At 34.6% G+C, this 24,352-nt stretch overlaps 1 protein-coding gene across 6 annotated transcripts in view; it reads left to right on the top strand.

Moving 5' to 3' along the window:
• NOL4 (nucleolar protein 4) overlaps positions 1-24,352 on the top strand; it is a 408,480-nt gene that overhangs the window by 23,860 nt on the left and 360,268 nt on the right. The window lies entirely within an intron of this gene.

Raw genomic sequence — 24,352 nt, forward strand, 5'->3', positions numbered from 1 at the left:
CACATAAAGCTGCTATGAATATTCGTGTATAGGTTTTGTGTGAATGTAAGTTTTCATTTCTCTGGGATAAATGCCCAAGAGTGCAACCGATGTGTTGCAGAGTAAGTGCATCTTTGGTTTGCGAAACTGCCAAACTTGGTTCCCAGAATGTCTGTACCATTTTACTTTCCTGCCGGCTGTGTGTGCATGATATAGTTTCCTGTCCTATCCATTTTTTAGTGTAATAGCAAAAATAACTTATACCAATAACAACATAAAGAAAGTCCTACTTTGTTATCCAGTTTGTAGTTTACGTTTGAAGGTAGCTATCACGAAGGCAAATAAGACCATAGAGAGGTATGATTGTAATATTTTCTCAATTTTTATTTTGTGAAGGTCATGGATATTTACTGAGTTTATTCATCTCCAGTGTTATTATCTATTGCCTAGAAGGTTGGACTTCACTGCCTTTGAAAAGTTTCCTAGTAGTGCTTGTCTGTATAGTCAAAATTAGAAAAATCGACATGTTACCACCCAGCCAGTAACTATCTTCATAAAATGGGAGCTATAGAAACAAATATGTTAATATTTATAGGCAATGAAAGGAAGGATTCGATTTTAATTCTAGGACAAAGATACTGAAGTGAATAATCTAGTTTACAGTAAATTTTGTAGACCTGTAATTTGTTAACTAATGATATCAGTCTGATGGACTAAATGGACATTCCAAAATTTATCTCTGAGCAGCAGGAATACTTACATTAATCTCAGTATCCCTAGAACTCTGTGTGGTATCTAACTGACAGTAAGTGCTTGATAAATATTTAATAAAAGAATGTAATTGTAGCAAAAGTGGGATTTTGACCTTTTTTTAGGTCAATACAAGTTGAAATCAACTTTGTCAGTCCAAAGTCTGATTGGTTACTAGACTCAGGGCAAATAGAATTCAATAACGTGTTTACTTTAACTTTTTTAATGTTCTAAAAAAATAAAATAAGCAAATACATTTATTGATAAGAAAAATATATATTTACAAATCTAGGTAATGAGCAAATTTTCCGTATGGATTAAACATGGATCTAGATAAGAGGAGAGGTAGTTTATTTCTTGACTAGAACATCAGTGTAGAATGTTGATATTTTCATGGCACCAAGTATAAAATTTGCATTTATGATACAGATATACAGATATATATATATATATATATATATATATATATATATATATATCTGCCTGATTATAATATCTCTATTATATATATATAATAGATTTAAATAAAGAATTTACAAGTATTTTTTAAAATGTAATTCAGACCTTAAAAGAATTTTCAAAAATTCCAAGAGACTGTTATTGAACTGAGAACCCCAGACAAAAGTTTTTGAACTAAGAAATTTGTTGGATGTGGCCCAATATTCACTTGGGTGGGCTAACAGAGCTGTGAAAGAAACTGCGAGAGACATAATATTTTATGTCTAATGGAGAAAGGTTGCTGAGGAAAAGTATCAAACCATTGGGGTTTATTTGTTATACTTTATATTACTAACTCTGTACAATCCTTAGATGTGGTTGTTTTGGTTTTCTGATGCTTGAGATATACAGTGCCTACTATTAATTCATGGTGGCAGCAGTGGTAGTGGTTCAGAACATGAACTCTAAAGACAGACAACTGTCTGGGTTTGATTTTCACTTCTATCACATATTGGCTGTGTGACTTTTGGAAAGTTACTTAATATCTCTGTGCCTCACTTTGTTCATCTATAAACCGAAGATAGTACTTACCTCATGGGTTTTATTTTAATGAATATTAAACGAGTTAATATTTATAAAACACTAGAGAAATGCCTGATGCATAGTACATGTCATAGAAGTAAAATTGCTAAGTAAAAATTGTGTATTTGGAAATGAAAATGCAGAAAGCCAATAGAATATCATTTTCTTCTCTCTCTCTCTATTTGTGTGTGTGTGTGTGTTATGTGTTTGTCTGTGTGTCTATGTGTCTGTCTGTATTTTTCTTCTGTGTCTCTATTTCTCTTAATCTTTATCTTATAACAGAAAGCAACCACCCTATAAATAGGTTGAAAGTTAAAAGAAAAATATGTTATGAAAGTTAATTTTTTCAAGACAAAAATGAGCATTTGTTTTTGATCAGAAGCTGATCTCCAGTTTTGAAATGTTCTCTAATCATAAGGAACTGTTCTGTTGGTTAGGACCATAAGACCATTCTGGAAAAAAACAAAAACAAAAAACAAAAAAAACAACCAACTCCTTTCCTTAGGGAATTCCTCTTTCCATATAGAACTATTACATTGAATATTTTCATTGAATTAGCCAATTTACTTATTCCGAAAACGTTTTCTATTCCTTTCAACTGATCAGCTCTCCCCTATTAGCAGCTGACTTTTGGTACCACTGTGGCATGGTTTCAGTGTCTGACCTGAATGGATTAGGGTCCTTTGTGTGCAATATATCAATATATTGCTTTTGTAGAGAGGTTCCTGGATACTTTTTCATTTCCTGGATTAGTAAATTAAAAGTTTTTTAAACATGAGACCAAAACAAATTTGCGAAATTTTTGTTTTGCCATATAAGGATATAAGAACATTAAGACAAGACAAAACAAAAACTGTCACCTATTATAACAACATTTTGTGAAATAAAAACACTTTAACCTAACAACAACAAACCACAACAAAAGAAACTAGGAAGGACAATCTGAGAATGAAGAACAGCTCTTTAAATGGAATAAGTTAAACCTAAGGAAAAACTCACTTAATTTTTACTTTATTATTTACCATGATGTGGTAAGAACCACATCATGGATTGATGCCAGAAATGGGACAACCACATCTCTTTATGGGCACATATTTTGTGGGTTTGTTTCTGAAGATCTGTTGGTTATGAAAGGAAAACCAGTGTTGTGCTGTTAAATCAACGTGACTGGTGGTCCAGTTTATAAAATGGTGAAAGCCATGACTCAGAATGAAATTTCTAAAGAGCTCTTTAGAAAGTAACAGTAACTTTTCAACTCTTATCTTTTCAACTCTTTTCAACCCTGTCAACTCTTATTTATTTGCTTACAGCTCCGGTGATAGTCAGTCGATGGTTCCAGGGGCTGAAAAACACCTTAACAGTTACTAGGATGAAAAGTGAAGAAAAAAAGTAGAAATTATAAAAGGAATGGTAAATGTAAACCCTTTTTTCTCTCAATTTCAGAGGTTGCTGCTGTTATTGTTGGTATCCAGTTATGTGAGTAGGCCGGAAAGTGTCAGTGGACACCAGACACCATTTTTACTGTATATTTACAGGAATCCTCCCCCTCCCTCTCCAAACTGCACCTGCTTCATGTGAAACAATATTTTAATATGCACAATTAAATAAAAGTTTGGTATTTTTTGATTGTAGGAAGACTTTTTCTCATCTCTTAGAATTAACTGATATTAACTGATATTACTGATTTTTTTCTCTACCATATGCTATAATAAAGAACCTTCCAGAATATTCAAACCCATAATTAACCCATACCACTTATTTCTACACTTGTGTCATGATAACTAGAACTATAAATTTACAGAATTCTGGTGTTATATAAAAGGTTTATATGGTATTTATGGTTTGGTCTGGTTGAGAATGTAGTAAAAACTACATTTAATGCTGTGGATACAGAGATAAATAAGTCTAGATTTTTTTTCCCTTAAGGAGCTCATTTTTTGAGTGCATGCAGAGGTAAAGCTGAATAGGTTTCAAGTCCTTTTTAGGTCACTCTTGCTCTTCTTTTCATTTGAAGCTACTATCCTATTTTAACCAGATTCATCTACTTAAAGTACTAATTATGTTAAAGTTGGCACTTTAACAGCTGTCTGTGGGCCAGGAGATATGGTCCTGGGACCATATATGGTAGAAAATTGGAATTAAGACTCCTAGTAAAGCTGAAACCATCAAAGAATTTCATTCTTAGTGAATCGTAGACTAGGATATAACAAGGAAACATCTTTACTCAGATTTGGCTCTGTAAGGAAAGAAAACTTCTTAGGAGAATTTATAACCATAGAACTCCCCATGTATGTTGATCTGGGGTTCAAATATATAACAGCAGTGTGGTCTTGGAAATCCCAAGGTAAGAAATTAACATAAGTGAATCAGAGTTGGCAGCACCTGAGGGTGACTGGCAGAAGCTGATACACACTCTCTTTAGAATGATCTACTTTAATCACACACCTCTCAGGATTCCAATAGATACAGCTCAGCTGTACTTGAATTTGCCAAAATTACAAATTGTAAAACAAGCACTCATCACCAAGAGTCAGCAGAAATTGCAGAGAGGAATCACACCTCCTAGAATTGATATTAGAATTATTATGTACGACATATATGGGGAATATGTTTTATATGCCTTTCAAAATATAGACTCAAAATGTAAGAAAGAAATGAGATATTCATCCAAAAAAGACAGGAAGATTTTCAAAAGAACCAGATACTTCTAAAAATGAAAAAATACCAAAATCTGTACTAGTTTTCTAGGGCTACCATGAAAAAGTAACAAAAACTGGGTGGCTTAAAACAACAGAAATATATTTTCTCACAGCTCTAGAGGCTAGAAGTCCAAAATAAAGTTGTTAGCAGACTGGATTCCTTCTGAGGGCTGGGAGAGAGAATCACTTTTTTAGTTTCTGCTGGTTTACTGACAGTCTTTGGTGTTCATTGGCTGTGACCGTCTTCAGGTGGCATTCTCTCAGTGTCAGTAGAGAAGTTAAACAGCGGATTAGACACAATTTAATATTGAATTTGTGAACTGAAAGATAAGCTTGGGTAATTTCTTTAGATGTAATAGATGGACATGGTGATAGCAAATAAGGAAGAGGGATTAGGACACATGGAGAATAAAATGAGAAGGTCAAAAATTTCATTAGAGTTCCATAGGTAGAAGATAGAAGATAAAGGAGATGAGCTTTCTGAGTATATGTTTTCTTAGAATTAGGATCTTTGAAAGAGATGAATCCACAAATTCAGGAAATATAGCAAATATTGAGCAGGACAAAAAAAAGGAAATTCATAACTAGACACATAGTAGTGAAATATCAGAAAGCCATGGAAAAGGAGAAAAACTTTAAAAGCAGAAAGAAAGAAAAAAAACACTATTTAAGAACAGTTAAGTAAACAGATAGCTTACATCTGAAGATCAGTAATGGAAACCAAATGACTTCAAAATGCTGAGAAGAAATAAGAAGGTGTAATGAGACATTTTCCTATGAGAGACTAGCATTAATAGACCCTCACCAAAGAAATTTTAGAAGATATGTTTTCGAAGAAGGAATACAGAGATCTCAAAAGGAATGATCAGGATGTCAGAATAAACGGTGAACATAAAAATTAGAACACATGAGGGCATACTAAATATTATCATAAAATAATTATGTTAATATGTAATACTGGGAAATAAAAAAGTGGTAGCAAAGTTCTGAACAAAAATAACATCTTAAATGGAAGATGACTTATGGAATTTAAAGCAATTTAAGCTTGTATTGAATAAAAGGAGGGCTGAAATATTGTTTAGGTTTGGACTTTATTAAATATGCATTTAAAACATATAAATTTAATCATTTAAGAATAGAAAAAAATAATGTTCAACTTGTTAGAGAACGAAAGTGAAATATGAAAAATAATTTCAGTATATTCTAAAAATTGTATAAATGGAGGAAAAAAGAAATGTACGTAAAGGAGAAAGAAGAGCATAAAATGAACTCATACAATTCAATCTAAATATATCATTAAATACATTAAAATAAATAAACTTTTTGATTAAAAAGGAAAAATGAGCACATTAGATAAAAATATAAATCTAGCTAATCTGGTCTTTAGAAGTGATGTATCAAATTATAAAGTTACAAATTAAAATTTAAAGATTTCAGTGAATATTAACACAGCAGGTGAATGTATATTTATGGCAAACTAAATACAATTTCATTATTAGTAACAATATTATTATGGATAAGAAGAGTCATTACATAAACATAAAAAGAAAACATAATTATTAACTTGTATGCTACTAATAGTGTAACCTTTATTATATATAAAGAAAAATTTGACAGAAATACATGGAACAATAGACAAAGCCACTATGATAGTTAGAAGTATATCACATATCTCCCTTTTAATTTTTGTCTGATTTGATTATACTTTACTAAAGAAATACAAGATTTAATCCAACTGTAAATAAGCTTGGTCTAATAAGCATATATATTTAGCTTGTACCTAGCAGTTACAGCCTTCACATTGTTATCAAGAATATACAAATCATTTGTAAAAATTGGATATGCATTATACTATAAGAACAGGTGTTGATGAATTTCTAAGCCTCTGATTCATACATTCCATTTTGACTCAGATTAAAAATTAAAAGTGAATTATTAAAAAATAGAACTGGCAATTTTAAAAGCACACTTTTAAATAACTCATGCATTGCAGAAAAAATCAAAATGGAAATTAGAAAATATTTTAAACTAGGTGATAAAAATTATATCAGAAATTTAGTGATGCAGTCACATTGGTATTTATCACTTTTAGTGCTTCTATTTTATACAGAATGAGGAGGACTGAAAATCAATGAGATATCCTGTTAAATTTGAGAAGTTAAAAAAAATAAGTAATCCAGAGAAACTAAATAAAACAAGAGTAGAAACTAATAAATCCCTTCAGAACTTTCAGATATTTTTCCACTGACTTCTGACTTGCATGCTTTCTAATGAGAAATCCACAGTAGTCTAAGTTGTTATTATTCTGTATGGAATAATGTTTTTTTACTTAGTTGTTTTGAAGATGATCTTTTCATCTTTGGTTTACAACAGTTTTACTATGATATGATTACCTGGGGTTTTCTTTGCATTTTCTTTGGAGTCTAATGAGCTTATTGAGTCTTGTAAGTTTATGTCTTCATCAAATTTGAGAAGTTTTTGCCCAGTGTTTCTTCAAATGTTTCCTTTGCCCCGTTCTCTGTCTCCCTGTCTTCTGGGACTTCAATTACTCATAGGGTAGAACATTTGATATTTTCCCATAAAGCTTTGAAGCTGTGTTCATTTTGTGAATCCATTTCCTCTCTCTCTTCAGCTTAGGTGATTTCTGTAGATCTATATGTATTCACATTCTTAAACTGATGATGCTGTTACCCCGCAAAGGCCTTTGCATACGTTGTTTCCTGTGCCAGGAAATCGAACCACTCTCCCATAATCCCTTTCTGCTAGTTAACTCCTATACATTCTTCAGGTATCATCTCAGGCAATGCCTTTTTCAAACCTAAGATAGGTTTCTGTCTCATTAACGTTACTTCTTAGCACTTATCTCACTTTATGATAATACATATGCTAGTCTTGATTTTGGATGCACACAGCAGTAAGCGGCAACTGGCAGCAAGCAGCAGCAAGCAGTAGCTGGAAGCAAGACTTTAGTTCCCAGACCAGGAGTCCTAACTGCTAGACCACAGAGGCCAGCTGCTAGGACCTAAAACCCCCAGTTCTTGCCTGCCTTGTCAAGAAAGAATTCAGGCATGGAGGCAGAAGGTAAAGAGAAAAGTAAAAAGTATACTGGAAAAGCAGAGTACGTGCCGAAAGATGCATGGGCAAACTCAGAGAGAGAGTCGCACCTTTGGGAAGTTTAAATCCTTTATAAGGGGGCAGTTTTCCAGGTCTTTGTCTCCCTTCTGGCCAATCATCTTGCTTTGTAACCCCTGGCTAATTTGTCTCAGGACCCTCCCCTTAGGTGCGCACGCACCTCTGAGCCAAAATGGACCCCGATGCGAAGGCGTCTGGGAGAAGCAAGAGTCGCCATGGCCTGGAGTTGTTCCCTGACTTTTGACCCCCAAGGAGCCTTTCTGCACAGGTGTCGTGTCTCCGTTGCCCCAGGGAGAGGGGAAATGGAAATCCCTTGATCCTTTACTCAGGCAAGGTTTTGCCTCTCTTTGTTCCTGCCTTGACTGTTATCTTAAATCATCCACAAGAGGCAAAGCTTGGCTATTTACCCTGTCTCTGTCATTGCTTCCATTTCGGAGATTTTAACCTGAAGCCCGCCTATCTCCTGTCTCAGGAAATGCAAACAGGATGCTAGTTGCAAGTGTCCAGCCCAAAGCCCACTTTTTCCTGCCCCGTGAAATGTAAACATAAGGCCAGTTGTAAATGTCTAATCTGGAGCCCATCCATCTCCGGCCTCAGTGTGATTAATTAATTAAAGCTTGTCATTTCCATGAGATAAGTTTCATGGAACAGGCAGAATCTAACTTTCTCCCCACTATTGTGTAGCCCCTGGCACAAAGCAAGCATACAGTAAATGTTGAATAAAAACATGGCTTTGTTCTTTTAGAGTATTATCAGCCCTCACTCATGTGTTTAATGTAGACAAGTCAAATATTAATTTGTCTCTTTTTTTAACCTCACCTTGCTGAACTATGAAATGAAGGTATTGGATTAGATTTTACCTGTGGATCTGTTCAACTCTGAAGTGCCATTTGTCATCTACCCTTGGTTTAAAAGGACGAACTTAGGAGAAAAGGATAAAGATGATACTATTCAGGTTTCTTTACATTTTCTTAATTGTAAAGACTAAATTAAATGAAATAATATATTGACTATTACTGAAACTTGCTTAATTCTTATATATGAGTTAGTGCTGTTTTATATTGTTTTCTCTATCTGAGTAGTGGATCTGTACAAATTCATCATTATATCCTCCTCCCCACCTCCCACCAAACCCCCCCAACCCAGGAAGTTATATATCTACTTAGCTATATCTACTTAGTTATATTCTTAGCTATATCTACACTTTAAGTACATTTGAGAGACTGTGAGGGTAGCAGAAATCCATCTCCAAAAGCTCTAAAATATCTGCCTAGCAGTTTAACAAAACCTTCTCAAAAGTGCTATTGAAAATATCTAAAAAGTTATAAGATTGTGATTTTTTTACTATGTATAATTAAACAACAATTATTCGATTTAGAGGAAATACCCATTGTTGAATATTATTTAGTTTCTTGAACTTTTCAGTGTGACTTTTGTGCATGGAGAAAGGCAAAAGTTCATGGAAAATAAGTTAAACTGTTGCAAGGAATAAGTCCCTTCCTGGTGGATTCTGTAAATGCCAAATAATCTTTCCATTGTATGGAAATTTGCAGCAGATTCGTCTGTTTTGCAGTTAACAGAGTGTGAAGAAATCTCCTCAGAAAGGTTTGCTTGAGTCCCCACCGCTCCCATTACCACCTGAATCACCCCCCTCCACCCCTTGCCTGTGGAAAAATTGTCTTCCATGAAACCGGTCCCCGGTGCCAAAAAGTTTGGGGACCGCTGCTGTATACAGTTTAAAATGCTGTGAATGTGTGTGGTTTCCAGTCTCAAATGGCTCTGATCAGCAGTTTCCATAAGGTGTGAGATTTTCATACTTTGATTAAAATGAGAAGATAGAGTCTTTGTAGTATAGTTGACTAAGGATTTCTATGAGGGAAAATATGTGCACACATTTAAGCAGCCATTTCCATGTAGCTTTAATATTTCATGAACCGGATACAATAGTACAAATAAGTTGCTCCATGTCCTCAAGGGATATTGAGGGAAACAGTGTCTTCAGCATAGACATTCCAGAAAGGAATCTGTTATTTAAAAATTAATGCATTTTTCAAACATAAGAAAAAAGAGAAGGTTCATTCACATAATGATCCTTTTCATTTTGTCAGAAAATGAGATTTTACTACCTTTTTGGGGTCTTTATGAATATATCTATTTCCTGCAGTTATCTAACTATTTTTAAGTGAGAAACTTGCATAGAGATTAGCTTGCAGATTAGAAAAATAAATTCTTTATATGCTGGAAGGGATTTTTTAAAAATAGGTTATTGATCCACTTTTGTACCTTATGCCAATATTATGCTACTTCACCTTATTGAAGCAATGCTGGTAAAGAATTCCAGACAAGGTGACTCTTATTAAGGTCGCAGATATCTTGACCATTGCTAATGGAAAATAAAATGCATACAACCACTTGTAAAACAGGCATAATTGGCCTCAATGCAATGGCAACATAAAAGCTATTTTGGCACAGACAGGTACATATGAAGTTAAATACCATTCTTTTTGGAAAAAAAAAACAAAAAACTAACATTTCTTTTACAAATACTGAGGCTTCAAATAAAGGAAAACATGGCTTTTATGATTTTAAAAGGTCACCATGTGTCAATACACACATAAAATTTATACAAATTAAGTTTGGCCTTTTCATTATTTTGCATTAATAGAAACACCAAGATTTGCAACTTATGATTTTACTTAGCTGCTTGGGTTTCTGTGTTGAGAGATATTAATTTTGCTATTTGTGACCCATCCTTGGGTTTTTCTTTTTATTAATTTCAACTTTGAGTGTCATTAGAAAGAGCATATACAGGATACCAATTGTCAGTAATAAGATCATAAAATGTAGATTTGAGAAAAATGATAGTCATGCTTTAGTGTTTCATGAAAACAATCTCAATAATTTCTGATGTGTCATTTTCAATTTTATTTATAAATGATTTAACACAAGGCTGTAATTATAAGATTCTGGTAAGTCATTTGAAAATCCTTTTCACTGTACACTTTCCATTAATTTGAATCAATTGCATTGGAGTCAGTTAAATATCTGTATGTTAAATATTAGCTCTTTAAAAGATACTTGCATTTAGGTGAGTTGTTTCTATATTAATTACATGCAAAAATGTACTATAACCCTATCATCCAAAAACTGCTGAAGATGAGAGAGCTGACATAGTAGCTCTTGAAAAATGAATAAGGGGAAACAAAATATGTAACATCTTTTAATATTTGAATTTTGAATAAAGGCATTTAGCAATGCTGGGAATGGGTACATTTTTCCCCAACTAACTTATAAGAGAAATACATGAGTCCGACACACATTTTTATTGCTTTTCTCTTCTCTTCTTCCTTTTTATTTTATTTATTTATTTATTTTAAGAGCTACAAACCTGTGACAGCTCTTTGTTTTTACAGATGCCAAGAAAGGCTTCTGTAATCCTTGTAGGTAAAAATCCAGCCAAGATTTAAGAGTTTTAATTACAATCTGGATATAGTGGAGAGGTGATGTCTTAGAACATCATAATAAACAACATCTCCCTTACACAGCTAATAATTGCAGGAGAAAAGTGCACACATAGGTGCACGTATGTGTGTATGTGTGTCTCTGTGGCGGGGGAGAGGGAGAGCGAAAAAAGGGGGATAGGTAGGTACGTAGACGAAGTTTGAACAACGTTGGGTAAATTAGACAAATCAAGAGATGTGGTAGACTTGCAGATAATTCTCCCAACCCCTGTCCCTCTCCTGGTCCTTCTCTGTTGGCAGAGCTGGCTTCCCCTTGTAGGCTTATATACTTGCTTTCCCAGCTTCCCCTGCAGCTAGGACATTGGAATATAAACTTGACCATGCCAATGCAAATGGAAAGGGAAAGTCTTTTGTAAGGTGTCAGGAAAGGCAATTCTCCGTAAATAAAAAGAGATGAAAAGCATAGAACACTCTTCTTTGGTGGTTGTGGCAGTGAGTGCACATGAAGTCTGGGATTTCTGAAGGCTTCTTGCAGTCATGAGAGAGATAGAGCTGATATGGGGAGGATAACAGAGGAGACCAATAGAAAGAATTTACTTGGGTCATGCTAATACCTTCTTGACTTAGAACCAAATCTGAAACAACACTGCCTCTGGAAATTTTTGTGTACAAAATATTAGACGTATAAGTAATTTTAAGGTGGTTAATCTGTTAATTACAGCACAATCAACTGATACAAGTGATCAATTCTTATGTATATACACATATACATACATATAAATGTGCATAGGTATAAAAATGTGCATAGATGTATATATATACATACCTACACACATTAATGTCAGTATGTATATGTATATATATATGTGTGGGTATACATATATGTGTGTGTGTGTGCTTTTTCCTTCAGTATTATGTAACTCACTTTTCCAAACATTTAGACAAATCAGAATGAAGAGAGTGCAACTTAATTACTGTTTTTCAATTGAGATGTTCTAAATTGATTAAGTAATTACAATTGAGTGGAGATATAAGTATAAGTGGACACTCAAGTATTTATGGAATTTTTCTACTTTATCACATATGTCCAGGACCTTCTGAAACTGTGTGCCATCATTACATAGCCATCTTTAGCAAAACACAGCTAAAGCTGGGTTCTTGTTTCTGTGCTGTGATTTCAAGCTAAAGTATATTAGCTTATTGGAGGATTTTAAAAAACATGGGACATTGATGACTCTCGGGCCCCAATGGACTTCTTTGGCTCTGTTAGCATATTTGTGTGATTGTGTGTGAAACAGTTTTGCATTGTGTACCAGACCTATGTATAATATACTATTTACACTTGTTTTAAAATACAAAGTAGTTCCTATAATGTCCTGATCTGAATATATCATAGTACTTCTTTAGAGTAGAAAATAAACATACAACTGTAATAAAATGCAAAATAACTTTAAAATCATTGTCAGAACATAGTTATATGTGTATTCAAATGAAAATATTATTTAAATTTTAAACTATCAAGACCTAAAATTCCATTACATATTTTTGTATATTAACACTATCTATGAACTCTTTCCTTGACCCATTCCAGCCAGTTTATGAGTATACACCATAAAGAGGATTAAAAGTCTGTGACTCACTATAGACTGATAAATCCTACCAACAATTCAAAGCACACATTTAACTCATGGTGACTGGATAATTTTAACTTCATATATAAAGGACAGCACATTCATTCATACAAATATTAAGTATATACACATAATAGAATTTTACTGAATTTATAATTATTTGACAATTATTTATAGAAGAGCATTGGATGTATATCATATATATCACTTTCCAGTTGCATTGTATTTTAAGAGATTAATTTACATTCCAAACTTTTATTTGCATGTGATCTGTTACAGATGGCCTCCAGCCATCCTTATCAAGAGATAAGCGTTCTCAGCTCTTGTAAACTATGGTGAATGAATATCAATCTGTTTTCCCTCTTTATATAGACCATAATTCCAGACGGAAGCCTGCTGTTTATAAATCTGAATTTCTGCCAAAACAGAGATGTTGAAATTCATTTGGATACTATCTGTATGCAGTGGAATATATATATATATATAAATAATTTCTTTTAACTTAAAAAAAAAATTCCAGTATATAGTTTGGATGGGAAACCTGATGAAGTCATAGCAAAAAAATGGTTAAAAATGCATCTTCAAGTCCAAATGTCAAAATGAGTCTTCTAGATTCAACTGTCTCACAGCCATAAGGAAATTAAAATATACATATTTATTTTGCAAATGAAGAATAGAAATAAAGTAAATATTTTGAACTTGGTTTAAAGGGTTTTAACCTTATTCTTTTCAGATTTATTTATTTCTAAACTAAAATAACATTAATTTAAAATATACTGAATGGCATATGATCTTGAAATATTTTATTAGATATAGGGGAAAAAGCTGAAATGTATATCTTTATATTTGCTTTATCATTAACTTTACTGTAATCAACTTTATCATTAATAGAAACTGTTTGGTTTTGCTCACGGTGTGTTAACTTGTTCTAGAATAGTGTCCAGTATATAGTAAACAATAGATCTTTGCTGTATGAATTAACTTTGAATGTTAGATTGCCATTACTGAAGGTTTGGGGAGGTCCTGGATAGGAGTTAACATATTGGAAGTATAGCTCATTTTCCCTTTAATCTCTCTCAGTCTGTGCAACAAAGCACCAAGAGTAGTACATTAAGGTCATGTACCTTGGACCTACAAATCTATTTCATTACAAGAAAGGATATCATCTGTGAACAAATAATATACATAAATATTTGCAAATATAGAAATTTACTACAATTCTAGAAATGACTAACTCTGGCCTTATATCTTAGACACCTGGGAGACTGCATTCATCCTTCTAATTAACTGAGACAGTCCTTTTTAATTTTTTTTTTATTCTTTACTAAAATCCTAGCATTTATTCATTAATTATTTTAAGGCATTATGTTACATTCAGTGGATGACAAAAAGATAAATAACTTTGGCTACCCTTAAGAAGTCCATAATTAAAATGGAGATATAATATGTACAAAAATAGTTACAATACTCAACATCATCTCTTATTAAGGAATTGCAAATGAGAACAATAATGAGATACTACTACACACTCCTAGAATGGAATAAATCCAAAACACTGACAGCACCAAATACCCACAAGTATATGGAGCAACAGAAGCTCTCATTCATTGTTGGTGGGAATGCAAAACAATACAGCCACGTTGGAAGACAGTTTGGCAGTTTCTTACAAAACTAAACATTCTCTTACCCTTCAACCCATCAATTGTAAACTTTGGTATTTACCCAAATTAGTTGAAAATTTATGTCCACACAAAAACCTGCACATGGATGTTTATAGCAGTTTGTACATAATTCCCAGACTTGGAAGCCATCCAGCTGTACTTCAGCAGGTGAATGGTAAATAAACTGTTGTACGCCCTGACAATGGAATATTATTCATCTCTATAGAGAAATGAGCTGTCAAGCTATGAAATGACCTGGAGGAACCTTAAATGCACAATCCTAAGTGAAAGAAACCAAACTGAAAAAGCTACATAATGTATGATTCCAGCAACATTCTGGAAAATGCAAAATTGTGGAGACAGTAAATGATGAGTGGTTTCTACAGGTTATAGAGGAGGTAGGGATGAATAGGTGGAGCACAGAAGATTCTTAGGGCATTGAAACTATTTTGTATTACACTATAATGATAAGTATATGTCACTATACATTTGTCTAAACCCATAGAGTGTACAACATCAAGAGTGAACCCTGATGTAAACTGTGAACCTTGGGTGACAAAGTAGTTTCATCGATTGTAGCAAATGTCTCACTCTGGTGGGTGATGTTGGTAGTGGGTGAAGCTGTGCACCTGCGGGGTCAGGGAGTATATGGGAAATCTCTGTATCTTCCACGCAATTTTGCTGTGAACCTAAAACTGTTTTAAACTATAAAGTACTTAAAAAAATCTATATTACAAAATTATGCAGTTTAGAAGCAAAATCCATGTGCTTTGGGGATTTATAGAAGATAATTTTTTCCTGGTTAAGGAAAATTTTTCTGAAAAATGTTACCATGATGTATAGATAATATTTTATTAAGGGTAAGAGTTCAATATTGCTCACAGAGAGGAATGGCAAGGGCAAAAACTCTGGCAGTTGTAGTACTAGCAAATGGCACATATAGTTGACCCTTAACAATGCGGGGATTTGGGACACTTGACCCCATGCAGTTGAAAATCTTTGACTCCCACAGAACTTAACTACTAGTAGCCTACTGTTGACTGGAGGTCTTACTGATAAAATAAGCAGTTGGTTAAGGCATATTTTGTGTGTTATATGTATTGTATACTGTATTCTTACAATAAAGTAAGCTAGAGAAAAGAAAATGTTAAGAAAATCATAAGGAAGAGAAAATACACTTACAGTACTGTATCATATTTATCCATAACCTAGGTTTATTTCCTCTGTTTATAAGATGAATCATCTATCAGTACTTACATCAGTGTTATCCACAAGATACAAAACACTAGATGTTATACATATTACTAACAGTAGACATCAAAAATGAAAAGATAATGTGAAAAAGAAATTGATATTTATTTACAGGTATAACGATTCATGCATTGGTAATGAAGGGGCAGAACTATGATTGTTTTATGGTAGGCTAGTGTAATACATATGATTGCTTCACAGTAGCCTATCCTGTACTAATGAATGAATCATTATCAATTTTTATGGCATACAATGTTTCCATTAATATTCCAATAATACAGTATTGGAAACATCATTACATTTAAAAAAATCCCTTACCTGTGATGATAGGCTGATATGAAGTTTCTCCAATTACGAGAGAGAAGCATACCATACAGTAATGTAATTCTTTGAAAGCAAAGTTATGAAACAGAAAACTAACACATTATTAACTTCATATTAAACGTCACTCACCCTATGTTTTTGTAAGGATAGGCTATCTGCTTCAATAAAAGTTTTGCACACTATGTTGTACATGTACATTTTTGCATATTTATTGAAAAATTCCACCTGTAAGTGGACCCACACAGTTCAAACCCGTGTTCAAGGGTCAACTGTAGTTTCATTGGACTGAAAAGTAGAGCACACTTAGTGGAATAATGAAAGCTAAGATCTGAAAGATAGACTTGTATAATTTTAAAGTTAGCTAGAATGTTTGTTTGATATACTCATTTTTCATTCTATAGAGAAAGAAGGAGGCTTAGAATAGAATGTGTAATCCTACACATTACTAATTGTGTTATCCTAGGATAACACAATTAGTAATGGATAAGTTTGTTCACTTAAATTCCTAATCCAAATTTTTGTTATTTTATGCCGTGGCAACTATAGAAGATCCTTGAATGTTAAAATAAGGAGTTTAGACTTTATTCAACTGGCTGTGTTTTTTGTTGTTGTTTTTGTTTTGTTATGTTAGAGAGTGGCAAAATAGAACATGATCTTAAGATCTATATGGTGGAAGTGAGCAGAATGGATTATGGACGAAGTGGAAAGACTCAGACCTGAAAAATGGCCATTTTGATAGAGCAGACCTGAGTTACGGTAGTTGCGGTAGAACTGGAAAAAGGCTTGGCATGAATTTGGGTATCAATTAGGTATCAATAGTCATTGTGCCATAACAATCTTGAAACCCTGATTGTGTAGAAGGGGCAGGACATGGATGCTGGGGTTGAACTATCAACTATTTTATTATGCAGCTTTGGATTGTATTAGCTCTTCAAATAAGTCCATATTACAGTTGTAATTTAAACATAACTATAAATAAAATAAATATGTTTTAAAAGGATAATAAGGCTTTAATATTGACAGTAGATATGGGAGAAAGAGGAAATAAAAAGCTGAGAAGGTGAGCCTGGATTACTAATGCAATAATGTGACAAGTGGCAGGGGGAAATGTGAGGTGCTTTTTATGTTATGTAGTACATAGCGATGAGTTTGTTTTGGAAATATTAAACTTGATGATTTTTACCACATAAGTGGAAATTTTCCAGCAGGGAAGTAGCAATAAGGGTTAGAAATTCAGAGAGGCCAAACTGGATTGCAAAGTCATGCTTATAAAAGTTGTCTCCTTGGAGTCAAAAGGATGTTAAGGCAAAGGAAGGGAAAGGACAAAATTTGAAATATACACATTTAAGGACTGTGACCTTTTATTAGGCATATATTAGTTCTCTGCTGGTCTAGGTGTGTGGTAGTCAAAGGAATGGGTGAAAATCTTTGCCTTCAGGTAGCTAACAGATGAGTGTTTCTCAAAGCAAAATCTTTGACCTACTTTACGACCTGGCTGAGTATCAAATGGTCCACAGGAAGTTTAGCTGTGCCAGAGAGGAAAAAGGATGAAACATTGCTTGAAATAGCTTTAATAAATATGAAATGCAGGATTAATTATGATATCATCATCAGATTACTTTCTCAATACATTCTCCATTACATTCTCCGTAATGGTTCATGACTATTATATCCTTGGTTGCTCAGGTACTATGAGGGAAATATTGCTCACTTGGTCTTCACTAACATTCGGTTAGCAAGGAGAAGGTCAGGTGCTTTCATGCTATTGTTTATATTTGTGAAATTTGCATATTATTTTATTGAGTTATATCCTGAATTCACAAAAGTGGACCAGGGAAATAAGATGATTTGTCAAAGTATGAGACTAATGTAACTCACAGTAAACAGAAGAGAGAATAAGTGAATTTACAAGTGTATTATTTCCACCAAGCAGCCCCAAAAGAAGAGTTACATAGAAAATATGATGATGAACATCTGAAAATTGGATTTTGACTGTGTATCTACTTACCCTCTTTCCCTGGCACATTGGCAATAATGGAACTATCAAACAATGCTTGACATCATGAAAGTTTTCGCTTAAATTTCCAAAAAAGAAAGCATAGCGATCTCTTTGTAAAGCAGTCAAAACTGTCTTTCAGGGAAAGAGTAAAATAACACTTTTCATAATAAAATGGATCAGTTTTTGTCATGAAAGGCCAAAAAGATTCTAAAAGTAAAGTGACATTTTTCAGAGCTGAAGATATCTTTGCCAAAACAAACATGCTTATTTCTGATAATGTTGTAAAGCCAGTTATAAGCCTATTTAACACAAAGGGGAAAATACTTTCTCTGATCAAAGGACTGCTGGTTGTCACATCATATTAGGCATACAGTGTAAAGTAAAAATTGCTATCATGTATATGTTCTAGATAGATAGATGATATTATAGGTCTTTTGAGGTAGAATAAGAGGAGCTCATGACAATTACCTTTATCTCCTTAGTGAAGAAGGAGATTGGGCCATGATTGGAGTGGCTTGATGATCTTAGGAAGGTAAATTGTATTTAAGGGTTATTCAAAAATTGATAAGTGCAGACTAGAAACCTACACTAAAAAGTTAAAGAAAATGTAAAACTACTTGGGGGTATTGTAGGGAACTTCACGGGAAACAAGAAATTATCATGGAGCACAAACGAAGATAATAGAGCTGGGCCTCATTGGAGCAAGAAAGCTTGTTTTTCTTCCCCTTTGTGGGATTGCCTGGTGGCTTGGAAATGCTTCCCACTGCATGACTGTTCCATTCTGCTCTCTAAAGATTACCTTTTTTAGTTAATTTATTTATTTATTTTTATATTTATTTTTGGCTGTGTTGGGTCTTCGTTTCTGTGCGAGGGCTTTCTCTAGTTGCGGCAAGCGGGGGCCACTCTTCATCGCGGTGCGCGGGCCTCTCACTGTCGTGGCCTCTCTTGTTGCGGAGCACAGGCTCCAGACGCGCAGGCTCAGTAGTTGTGGCTCACGGGCCTAGTTGCTCCGTGGCATGTGGGATCTTCCCAGACCAGGGCTTGAACCCGTGTCCCCTGCATTGGCAGGCAGATTCTCAACCACTGCGCCACCAGGGAAGCCCGATTACCTTTTTTAGAAGGTAAGACTTTGCTAGTTATCTTCTGTGTCTTCAGTTTGCACATGGCACCGTGTTGGCTGCCTCAGTCTTTTGTTTCAAGTTCAATTTCTTGGGAAGAGGGACTTTGGTCCAGTTAGGGGCAGTTATGTGGTAAGGGCTTAGAGGACATCCTTTGCAGATTATCAGTGGTTCTCTGTGAATCGGAGGTGAGCAATCAGACATCTCTAATATAGATAAAAGATGAAAATGATAAAGGTGAGTGTCTGTGAGGACCACCTGAAATTCTTTTTCATAAAGGATGCTGTAAGGTGTGATTTAATAACTTTCTAGAGTAAATATAAGACCCCAAAGCCAAGAGAGAAAATTTGGTGACTGTTGGAAGGCTGCTAGCATTTCTGCATGTCTTGTGAGTAGAGGCACTGACTGCCTTTGTTTGGAACTGTCTTCAAAGGATATTTGTAGAGTGAACAGGCTTGGACGAAAAAGATAATATCTCCCCTTGGGGAAAAGGGTGGGTTTGCTGACTGTTCAGTATAATAAAGATGGTATCTTCCTCCAGGGCGAGGTCTAGGCTGACTTAACTACCCATTATAAAAGATTCAGGTTCCCTGAGCTCAGGATTTCTTTCCTGTATGTATCCCACTATGTGTGCAGGTGACAACTGGCCTTTTTCTTGTTGCTCTGGGAGTATTGTAACTTGGGGAACTGATGCAAGTGTTGATATTCCGGCTACTACTATTCCTATAATAGCCAGTGGCCCTTTGTCACTAATGCAGGAGTCTTGTGTCTTCTGCCACCATCCATGAAACTGTGGCAGGCTGAATTAGCTTTCAAGTAGGGGAAAATCTCAGATCCTTCACAGTTCTTGACAGAATTATCCAGATTTTAAGATAGACATTGTGTTTTAATGGTTGCCTGTGGGGGCCTAGGGTAAGGGGGCAAGTGAAACTGAAAAGTGGACTGATAATTGGAAAGATAGGAGAGTGTGAGGTAACCGAAAATCTTAACTAGGGACAAAATAGAGAGTGAGTGTAGTGAGAGAGTGGGTGACAGGAGAGTAAGAAAATTTTGAACCCCTAATCTGGGGTACTGTATAGGCTTCACAGAAGTTTCTACTTACTACCTTTGAATACTAACTTCTCGTTTCTCCAATTTCAATTTCACCAATTTATTGCTTATATGTCTTCTTCACTTCTTGATTTATACAAACAGTTGATTTCTAGTGGTTTATTTTTGTAAGTTATTTGACAGTGAACAGTTTGATTGCTCCCAGATATCCCATATGTAACCCATATGCCAACTAGAGATTCCCTTCTCCTAAGAGATTGGTTTGAGCCTCCCTCCGTTATGAAATTTGAAAAGTCAAATGCTCTCCCACAAATTTCTGTGAATTAATGAGGGGATTTTTATTTCCATGTCACCTTTGGATCTGAATCCCTGTCTCCTCAGATTTCTTGCTGTTTATTCTGTCCCTAGTGGCTCTTCCTTTATCATCAGACTGATGTCACTCAAACGTGGAACTCAGTCCCTTCCTTGAGTGGCACCTGCCCCACTCCATGTTCTCCGTCTTTGTTGTAGAGTTTACTATTATTTGGGGGAAGTGTCATAGTAATTCAAGCAATTCTTAAGTGTCAGTTATCCTCTTATAAGTGCCCTTCGATTCCTCTTTTGTTTACTTGCCCATCTTCTATCTTTTTTATTGACACACCTTTCTTAGAAACATAATTATAATGTGCTATTATATATAATATTTATGTATATACTGTATATACTTAATATATAATTTGTATATTATAACACTGTCATGGTAACAATAATAGTAACAATGTAAATTATTTTCTTATTCATAACAATTCAGCACTTACTCGAATCAGCTCTGAATTTCTCTTTGCAGTTAGAAGAGTTCAGTTGAAGCTTTAAATTCCTTGTCAGGGCTAATATGTTCAACGATTAGACAAAAATTACTTTTCTCTCCAGGCCTAGTATGTATATATAAGCTTATGTGCTTGTATATGAATTGAGATAGAGTTCCCTTGCGTGATTACAATTATTTAATACTTTTCATCTTTTACCAGTTGCTTATTTTGTTTTTCTTCTAAGATATTATTTATTCATTTTTATTTGTATATTTTACTCACATAGAGTAACATTCTCTTTATGACATGCAGTTCTTTGGGTTTTGGCAAAGGCATACAGTTATGTAACCGCCACCAAAACCATAAAATAGAATGGTTCCATTACACCTGAAACACCCTCATTCTTTCCCTTTTTAAACAACTCCTGTCCCCACCCCCTACACCTGGCAACCACTGGTCCATTCCCTGTCCCTGTAGTTTTGCCTTTTACATGATACCATATGAGTGGCATCACACGACATGTAGACTTTTGGCTCTGGTTCTTTCATTTAGCAAAATGAAATTGGGACTTATCCATGGTGTGTGAATCAATACTTTGTTCCTTGAAATCTCTGAGTACTATTCCTTTGAGTGAATATACCATAATTTATCCATTTACTTTATTGAAGGACATCTGAGTGGTTTCCACTTTGGGTGATTATGAATAGAGTTGCTGTAAACATTTGCATACAGGTTTTGGTGTGAATATGTTTTTATCTCTTGGTTAAGTATCTAGGAATGGGAATGCAATGTTATATGATAGATGTGTGTTTACTTTTATAAGGCATTGACAAACTGTTTTCCAAAGTGACAGTACCATTTGCATTCCTGCTAGCAAAGTATAGAGTGCCAGTTGCTCCACTCCTAATACTTGATGTTGTCAGGATTTTTTTTTTTTTTTTTGCTATTCTAATAGCTATGTAGTAGTATCTCATTGTAGTTTTACTTTCCTTTGTCCTAATGAGTAGTGGTATTGAGCATCTTTTCCTATGTTTCCTTGCATCCACATATATTCTTTGATGAAGTGTTTGTTTAGATCATTACTCATTTATTTATTTTTTATTTTTTAATTTTTTAACATCTTTATTGGAGTATAATTGCTTTACACTGGTGTGTTAGTTGCTCCTTTATAACAAAGTGAATCAGCTATACATATACATATATCCCTATATCCTCTCCCTCCTGCGTCTCCCTCCCACCCTCCCTATCCCACCCCTCTAGGTGGACACAAAGCACCGAGCTGATCTCCCTGTGCTATGCGGCTGCTTCCCACTAGCTATCTATTTTACGTTTGGTAGTGTGTATAAGTCCATGCCAGTCTCTCACTTCGTCCCAGCCTGCCTTTCCCCCTCCCAGTGTCCTCAAGTCCATTCTCTACATCTGCGTCTTTATTCCTGTCCTGCCCGTAGGTTCTTCAGACCTTTTTTTTTTTTTAGATTCCATATATATGCGTTAGCATATGGTATTTGTTTTTCTCTTTCTGACTTGCTTCACTCTGTATGACAGTCTCTAGGTCCATCCACCTCACTACAAATAACTCAATTTCATTTCTTTTTATGGCTGAGTAATATTCCATTGTATATACGTGCCACATCTTCTTTATCCATTCATCTGTCGATGGACACTTAGGTTGCTCATTACTCATTTATTAATTTGGGATATTTGTTTGCTTATTATTGAATTTTTGAGAGTTGATTATATATCCTAGATCCAAGTATTTTGTCAAAAATGTGATTTGCAAATATTTTTTCCCAGTCTGTGTCTTGTCTTTACACATTTTAAACCATATCTTTTACAGAACAGGTATTTTCTATTTTGGTATATCTAATTTATCAGTTTTCCTTCCATGGATCATATTTTGGTATCATGCTGAAGGACTCTGCTTAAACTAAGGTTGAACAGATATGCTCTTTTTTAAGACTTACTCTCTACCTCCATACATGCATAGCCTCCCACATTATCAGTATCACTCCCCAGTTTGGTCCTTAGAAAAAGGTTTACCAGGGATGAACCTACATTGACACCTCATAATCGCCCAAGGTCCATAATTTAACTTAGGAGTTGTACATTCTATGGGTTTGGACAAACGTATAGTGACAAATATCCATCATTATAATATCATGCAGAGTATTTCCACTGCTCTATTCATCTCTCTCCCCCAACCCCTGACATCCACTGATCTTCTTATTGTGCACATAGTTTTGCCTTTTCCAGAAAGTCATATGGTTGGAATCATACAGTATGTAGCCTTTTCAGATTGGCTTCTTTCACTTAGTAATATGCATTTAAACTCCTAACCCCTGCTGATGTCTTTTCATGGCTTGATAGCTCATTCCTTTTTAGTGCTGAATGTATTTCATTGTCTGGTGTACCACAGTTTATTTATTCATTCACCTACTGAAGGACAGCTTGCTTGGTTCCAAGTTTTGGCAATTATGGACAAATCTACTATTAACATCCATGCACAGTGTTTTTGTGGGGGCATAATTTTTCACTCTTATGGGTACACATCTAGGAATACTACTGCTGGATCATAGGTAAGAGTACATTTAGTTTTGTAAGAAAAAGCCAAACTGTCTTCCAAGATGGCTGTACCATTTTGCATTCCTATAAGCAATGAATGAGGGTTTCTGTTGTTCCATATCCTTGCCAGCATTTGATGTTGTCAGTGTTCTGATCTTGGCCATTCTAATAGGTGTAGAGTTGTATCTCATTGTTTCAGTTTGCATTTCCCTGATGACATACAATGCGGAGCATCTTTTCATATGCTTGTTTGCCATCAGTATATCTTCTTAGGTGAGGTGTCTGTTAAGGTATTGGCTCATGATTTAATCGAGTTGTTGGTTTTCTTATTGTTGAGTTTTAAGAGTTCCTTGTATATTTTGGATAATAGTCCTGTATCAGATGCGTCTTTTGCAAATCTTTTCTCTGTCTGTGGCTTATCTTATAATTCTCTTGATATTTTCTTTTGCAGAGCAGAAGTTTTAAATTTTAATCTAGCCCAGTTTATAAGTTATTTCCTTCATGGATTGTGCCAATGGTGGTGTATCTAAAAAGGCATCATCATACCAGAAGCCATCTAGGTTTTCTCCTATGTTTTTCTTCTAGGAATTTGATAGCTTTGCATTTTACATTTAGGTCTGTGATCCATTTTGAATTAATTTTTGGAAGAGTGTATGATCTGTGTCTAGATTCATCATGTGAAAGTCCAATTGTTCCAGCACCATTTGTTAAAAAGACTGTCTGCTCTCCATTGTGGTACTTTTGCCCTTTTGCCAAAGATCAGTTAGGTATATTTATGGGGATGTATTTCTGGGCTCTATATTATGTTCCATTGTTCTATTTGTCTATTCTTTTACCAATAGCACAATGTTTTGATTACTTCAGCTTTATAGTAAGTCTTGAAATCAGGTAGTGTCATTCCTCCAACTTTGTTTTTCTCCTTCAATG

This window comes from Eubalaena glacialis, chromosome 15 (genome assembly GCF_028564815.1).
Source record: "Eubalaena glacialis isolate mEubGla1 chromosome 15, mEubGla1.1.hap2.+ XY, whole genome shotgun sequence".
Classification (NCBI taxonomy): Eukaryota; Metazoa; Chordata; class Mammalia; order Artiodactyla; family Balaenidae; genus Eubalaena; species Eubalaena glacialis.